Source organism: Ovis aries, chromosome 2, assembly GCF_016772045.2.
Source record: "Ovis aries strain OAR_USU_Benz2616 breed Rambouillet chromosome 2, ARS-UI_Ramb_v3.0, whole genome shotgun sequence".
Classification (NCBI taxonomy): Eukaryota; Metazoa; Chordata; class Mammalia; order Artiodactyla; family Bovidae; genus Ovis; species Ovis aries.
In genome coordinates this window covers 126,439,464-126,446,452 of record NC_056055.1, presented here as the reverse complement: position 1 = coordinate 126,446,452, position 6,989 = coordinate 126,439,464, and the positions used below count along the sequence as shown (strand labels likewise).

Sequence of the window (6,989 nt, the reverse complement as noted above, 5' to 3'; positions counted from 1 at the left end):
TAATCTCCTAGGGTTACAGTATCAAAGGGCCACAGATTGAATGGGTTAAAAAACCCCAGAAATTTATTCTCCTGTAGTTTAGGAGGCCAGAGGTCTTACCACTTTGTCAGCCAGCTTAATTCTTTCATGGGGACTCTGCTGGAGAATCTGTTCCAATGCCTTTCTTGTAGCTTCTAATGGCTCCCGACAACCCTGACATTCTTTGGCTGGTCGCTGCAAAACTCGTCTCCCGTGTGTATTCACATGGCCTTTTCCCTTGTAAATGTGTCATCTTCTTTTATAAACACAGCAGTCACAATGGATTTAGGCTGTATCCTAATCCAGTATGACTTTATCTTAACTTGATAATATCTATGAAGAATTATTTCCGAATATGGTAACATTCACAAGTATCTTATATAGGAGGGTGGCAACACAGAATTCATTCAACAACGCAGAGAGAGAAGAGAGGTGAATATCCAATGCAAGAAAGATAGTGTGAGTATAAGCAACACATTTTTGAACTTTCCCTAGTTGCTTCTGTTATTTCTATGAATTTCACTCATTTTCATGGTATCTGAGCCATTCATTAGCCAATCTGTTTGCTTCCTTTTAGAGAAAAAATACTGAAATTTTATCTTATATTTGTTTCACTATTTAGCTGTTTTTTTTTTTTGCTGTCACTAGAATATGATTTAGATGAGATTTTATTATTTTTGAATACAGTAAAATTCAAATGTAATACTTACTTGAAAAGAATAATACTAACAACAAAATCAAAACAATCCCATTAGTTTGCACAGTGGTTCTAGGACTAGCATTTTCTCATATTTCAGGACAAAAATTATCATTAAGTTTTCTGATCAGTTCTTCCTATTTCTCTATTAGCAGAGGTTTCCTGATAAAGCAAATAAGGTCCTATACTTTCAAGGAAAAAAAATCCAGTTTGAAGAATTAAGTGAACAAAACTGCATTGAAACTGACAAGTAATGTTTAGTCAAAATGAAAGTAAGCATACATGAACTCCTTACATGATGGAAAATCAAGGATGAAAAGTTTTATTTGAATGCGTCAGTTATCCTAGTTATTTCTTCTTATTTTTAATAGAAAAATGTTAGTATGGTACTGCAGAACTGGAGATTGAGTCTCTTTCTATCCAGAGTAGCACTGCAGGATAATTTGTCCACATCCCCTTTTGGATGAAAAATTGGAAACACTGAACATGAAAGGAAATAGTAGTTGAATCAATATATTACTTTGCTTAGCCTTTTGTATAACTAATGTTTATTGCAGATAATCATATATTTCATGAAATTCTGGAGTCACAGAAATCTATCTTTATTTTCTTTAAGCAGTTTAAACCTCTCGTATACCACTGGAAATCTTCAATCAATGCATTTAAGGCCATCTATGAATAATAATCTAATTAAGGAGGAAAATGAGCAGTTAATAAAGGTCAATGAGATAATCATTCAATTGTGCTACTGAAAAAAATAATACAATTCTTTGTTATAGGATAGGTAGCAAATCATAATAAAATATTAAATCATCATGAAATAGCTAAAGAAAACAAATACTTGGTCTTGGTTGTATCAAGAGTATATAAGTTTGCTAATCAGAATATATCAACCAAAAGGAAAATTCAAATGTGGACATTACTATTTTTTTTAGAATGATTTAAAAATGAAATTCCCTTTATCTAGGGAGTGGAAAGATACTGTAACTTTATGTTTCAAACAACAAACTAAATTAATGGAAAATATCTGCACACTATGCTAAGACTAGACATCTTACTGGGTGTAACAGCTTCTACATCTTCATTTTATTTTACTCTCATACATCCATAATTTACATGGAAAGCACTTAGAAAAACAATCTGCAAAGAATGAGCTTCTCAGATGACTGTCTTGTCTCCCTGTGAAAAATGTAATCATCCATAGCGGAACCACTTCTATCTACAAATCAGTCATTAGAGTTGGAAGGTCTTAAGCCAAGGGCAAGAAGGTGTTTTTTTTTTAATCAGCCTTCTAAGTTATCATCACTTTTGATTAATATGATATGTGCACATGGAAAAAAATTTGTGGACATATTTAGATAGACAGTGACCTAAACCCTATTATCGTCTGTCTTTTCTACATAAAGCCAGGGATTGACTTAGAGGCAAGCAATGGATGCATCTTGCAAGCCTGGGTTACATCAGAAAATCTCCGATAATGAGAAACTCTTTGGCACAGAATCATCAATCCTTCTAGTCATTTAAATATGGGCACAAATTACCTAAACGTTTGTGCTGCTGTTGAATATTTCAGGTTTCAGACAGCAGAAAAGTACATGAAATGAAGCCATTTTCAGTTTTAAAAAAATGACCTCAAGGACTGTCCCGCCTCCCTCACGCAAAGCATTGCTACTGTGAGCAACTGCTTAAAACAAAGCAGTATCTAATAATTTGAATCTTATAATGTAACTGTTGATACTAATTTAAAAATATTTAAATGATATTCAGGCTGGGTGTGAGCGAGAACGAGACAGAGATAGGAAGACACACAGAGGGGTGGGCGGGAGAGTTGTGATAAAATGTTGGGATATTGCACAAAGTCTTAAAAGCGCACCAGTGCCCCATCCCCTGCCCTGTCCCCCTCTTGCCCAGATACACTATAATATGGAGTATCTTGATAAGTCTTTTACCTTTTGCCTGGATCTGATTTTGCTATTACTTAGTTTTATATATCTTTACTTGTTCCCTAAATCACTCTTTTGTATCCTCTGTTTATGATCTGTTTTTTTGTTTTTAAGTTGTCATTTACTATTTGTCCCCGTGTTTAACATTTACTCTATAGTGTCGTAAACGTGTCAGAGTAAGGCATTAAATAAGTCTGGCAAACAGCTCTTTGGTCCATGCAAAGAAAGAATACTGAGAGATTCTGGATTATAATTGCCTCTCTAAAGTTGAGCTTCTAAATTCCAGGCATAAAAAATATTACATGAACATATACTTGTTATCCCTGTGACATACTGCTTGTATTTTGTATTTAACAAGGGAATTAAGGCCAGCGACTTTGCTTGTTGTAGGTAAAGTTCTTTGCTCACTAATTTTATAAAACAAGGTTAGAGAGTGTACTTATTGACTAGAATTACTTTTTAAGAAAAACTCAAATCATAACCTCATGTTATGGTTTATACTTTTTCCTGGATCCTTAGATTCATGTATGTGATTCATATATTTGACTGCCTGCTTGACATCTCTGCCTAGTTATTTAGGAAGATGAACTGAGCAGGACCAAACTCTCTTGATTCCCCTTCCAGTTCCCCTCAAAGGTTCTCTGCCCATTTTCCAGGCAAGAATACTGGAATGGGTTTCCATTTCCTCCTCCAAGGGATCTTCTTGACTGAGAGATTGAAACTACATCTCCTGGGTCTCCTGCATTGGGAGGTGGATTCTTTACCACTGAGTCACCAGGAAAGCCTGGTTTTTACCAGAGAACACTTGAAATATCTGCTTTCTTGCTATCCCATTTCTTTGCTACAAATGATATTTGACCCTCATGAACCCTCACGACTACCACAATTTGGAGCCCTCAAATTTTGGAACCCTCGTGACTACCAAAATTAGATTTTCAATGCTTATCTTTTCCTGGATCCTTAGATTCATGTAGTTAATTCATATATTTAACTGCCTGCTTGACGTTTCTACCTGGTTATTTAGAAAGATAAACTCAGAAGGACCAAACGCTCTTGATTCCCCTTCTGGTTTAATCCATCGACTAGTTCTCTTCTCCTCAGCATCCCTGTGTCAAAAATGGCACCGCCATCTGCCCTGTCTAAGTCCAAAATCTAGGAGTTATTTTAGATTCTTCTGACCTCTTCCTTCACATCCACTCTTCAATAGGACTTGTCTATTTTGCCTCCAGAATATATCCTCCATCAATCTCATCCTCTCTACTTGTGTTACTACCCATCCGAATCCAAACTACCACCATCTCCTGCCTGGGCTACTGCAATATGCTTCTAATATATGCTCCCCTCTTCCCACCTGGACCTCTCACTATCCATTCCTCACAATACCCAGAATGATATTTTTTAAATACACAAGTCCTATCACATCCTTTTCTGTTGAAAGGTCTCCAGTAGCTTCTCACTGCTACTAGAATCGACCCCTAACTCCTTACCCTGGCTTACATATTCTGGAGGCTGTCTATCTCACCAACTATGACTCATACCGTTTTACTGCTTGCCTACTACTTTTAAATTGAATGGGTTTCTGGTTTCTGTTTTTCATGCTAATCCTGGGCCTTCCTTAGGCTTTCTGTACTAGCCAAACAGTGCTCTACTTTCAGTGACCATTTCTTTGATTGCTAAGCATTGTTGGCTCTAAGCAGAATTTAGCTTAAATATCACCTCCTCCTAAAAACTCCCTGAACAGTGTGAAATTGCCATATAATCAATGATTGCATTAGTCAGCAATCGCTGCAACAGTGCTGTGTAGCAATCCGCCACAAATTTCAATACCTTACAACAAGAGTTGCTTATTTTTCTTGCTCACAGTTCAGTGGCTGAGCTGGGACAGCTCTCCCTCAGGCTAACGGTTAGCTGGGCATTTCTTCATGCTTCTGGTCAGAATCAGCAGTACTCCACATCTCCCATTCTCCTGCCCAGTGGTTCCCTGAGACATGCTCTTCTAATGGTGATCACAGGATCAAGAGGCAAATTATGAAAGCACACTTCAGGGTTTTGCTTCCTGTCATATCCGCTAGTATTCCATTGGCCAAAGCAAGTCGTATGACAAGGTACGCTGTCAGTGGAGCAAGGGATACATACTTCCTCAGATTTGTATAGTTAGGGAGAATGAAGAGTCCAGGGACTCAGAATAGTCTATCTCATATCTCACTGGCTTATGCAGTGTCGTGTACTCATACATAAGCCAATCACTGGCAAGTCAACAGAGTTACAATTAGACCAGCTGGTACTCATTCCTGCGGCATATGGTCTCTTGCAGAATGGAAAAAAACCCCAAAAGTTAGGATTCAATAACAAAGGAAAAGGGGGTAAAAGATTGTTGGTAAATCAATTATAAATTAACATCAGCATATGTAAATTAACACCAGAACCTTAATAGATAGTTGCTGCTAAGTCACTTCAGTCGTGTCCAACTCTGTGCCACCCCATAGATGGCAGCCCACCAGGCTCCGCAGTCCCTGGGATTCTCTAGGCAAGAACACTGGAGTGGGTTGCCATTTCCTTCTCCAATGCATGAAAGTGAAAAGTGAAAGGGAAGTTGCTCAGTCGTGTCTGACTCTTAGCAACCCCATGGACTGCAGCCTACCAGGCTCCTCTGTCCATGGGATTTTCCAGGCAAGAGTACTGGAGTGGGGTGCCATTGCCTTCTCTGAATAGATAGTAGTTATAGTTAATATAACCATGCTTACATTGATGGAATATATGTATATATAAATTATTGTTATATTATTAAAATATATTATTTAAAATATTATATAATATGTAGACATGTCATTCCAGAGTAAGAGTTTTCCATTCTCACCATTTTTATTATGATACCTGATGTTTTGATTTACTAGCTAGAAAGCTGAACTGTGCTAGTCCTGTATGACTATTATGGTCCAAATTTTGGTTCCCATAACGGATAAATAAAGTAAGCAACTTCTCCTCAGAAATGATTTTTAAAAATGGATTAATTCTGTATGGATATGATCATTTATATTTTGTTAGAGAGTGATAATCTTCAAGTTTATCAATTTTTTTTAAGCAATAAGATTTTCATAGGAGAAAATCTATGTAGTTTCTAATACTGCTCTCTTGCTAACAGATTCTTTTCTGCAAATTCCACATGCTGGTAGAAATGATTCTCAAGTAGAGCTCATAACTTCACCCATTTCATAGATGATCAGTCAAGGTTATACCTTTTTGCCCTATTTCCCCTGGTGAAACTTCTATTTCATGCTTCAGAGACTAACTACTATATAGCGGTTCCTGACCTCTGTGACCTGTCTGATAAGATCTTTCCTTATTTCAGCTGTCTATGATCATAATAACTTTATAACAGATATACCTGACTGATAATCATAGACCACAAGATCACAAACTCATCTTCCCCAATTAACAAATGATGGCACAGCCCTTCACATGTAAAAAGTCTCATAATATCCATTCTTTCATTTATTCATTCATTCTTTCAAGATTAATGAGCACTTAGAATGATTCACTTTTCATTGATTCCTGTTTTAGACATAACTAAAACGTTAAGCCAGGTCAAACTGAGATAATCTTTGAAAATGTGACATTAAAGTACTAATTAGTGAAATGAGTATTTAGCAGTGACTTTGAAAGAGGAAATTTACTTGCTAAGGATCAGAAAACCCGCTTCCCTTCTCAAAAGGGACATTCAAACTAGGGAAATTATTGTAATTTCTTTGGTCGATGTGTGATTTTTAAATTATGCTAATTTGCATAGATGCTATAGACTTAATTATTTTTTCTTTTGAGAGAGGGAAAATTTGTCTTTGGTCAGTTTCTGTTATAATTAATCATAATGTTTTGTACCATTTTCCAATATGTAAACACAGTTTCCTACTAGTTTCAGTTCAGTTCAGTTGCTTAGTCGTGTCCGACTCTTTGCGACCCCATGAACTGTAGCATGCCAGGCCTCCCTGTCCATTATCAACTCTCGGAGTTCACTCAAACGTCCATCGAGTTGGTGATGCCATCCAGCTATCTGATCCTCTGTTGTCGCCTTCTCCTCCTGCCCCCAATCCCTCCCAGCATCAGAGTCTTTTCCACTGAGTCAACTCTTTGCATGAGGTGGCCAAAGTATTGGAATTTCAGCTTTAGCATCAGCCCTTCCAAAGAACACCCAGGACTGATCTCCTTTAGAATGGACTGGTTGCAACTCCTTGCAGTCCAAGGGACTCTCAAGAGTTTTCTCCAACACCACAGTTCAAAAGCATCAATTCTTCGGCGCTCAGCTTTCTTCACAGTCCAATGCTCACATCCATACA

The 6,989-nt window shown here is 37.2% G+C and overlaps 1 long non-coding RNA gene across 1 annotated transcript in view; it reads left to right on the top strand.

The window, feature by feature from the left end:
* The first annotated feature begins 294 nt into the window (after positions 1–294).
* Positions 295–6,989, top strand: part of LOC132659195 (uncharacterized) — a 254,351-nt gene continuing 247,656 nt past the window's right edge. Inside the window, exon 1 of the long non-coding RNA XR_009599307.1 lies at positions 295–477. This is a non-coding gene — a long non-coding RNA (uncharacterized LOC132659195). The remainder of the gene's footprint in view (positions 478–6,989) is intronic.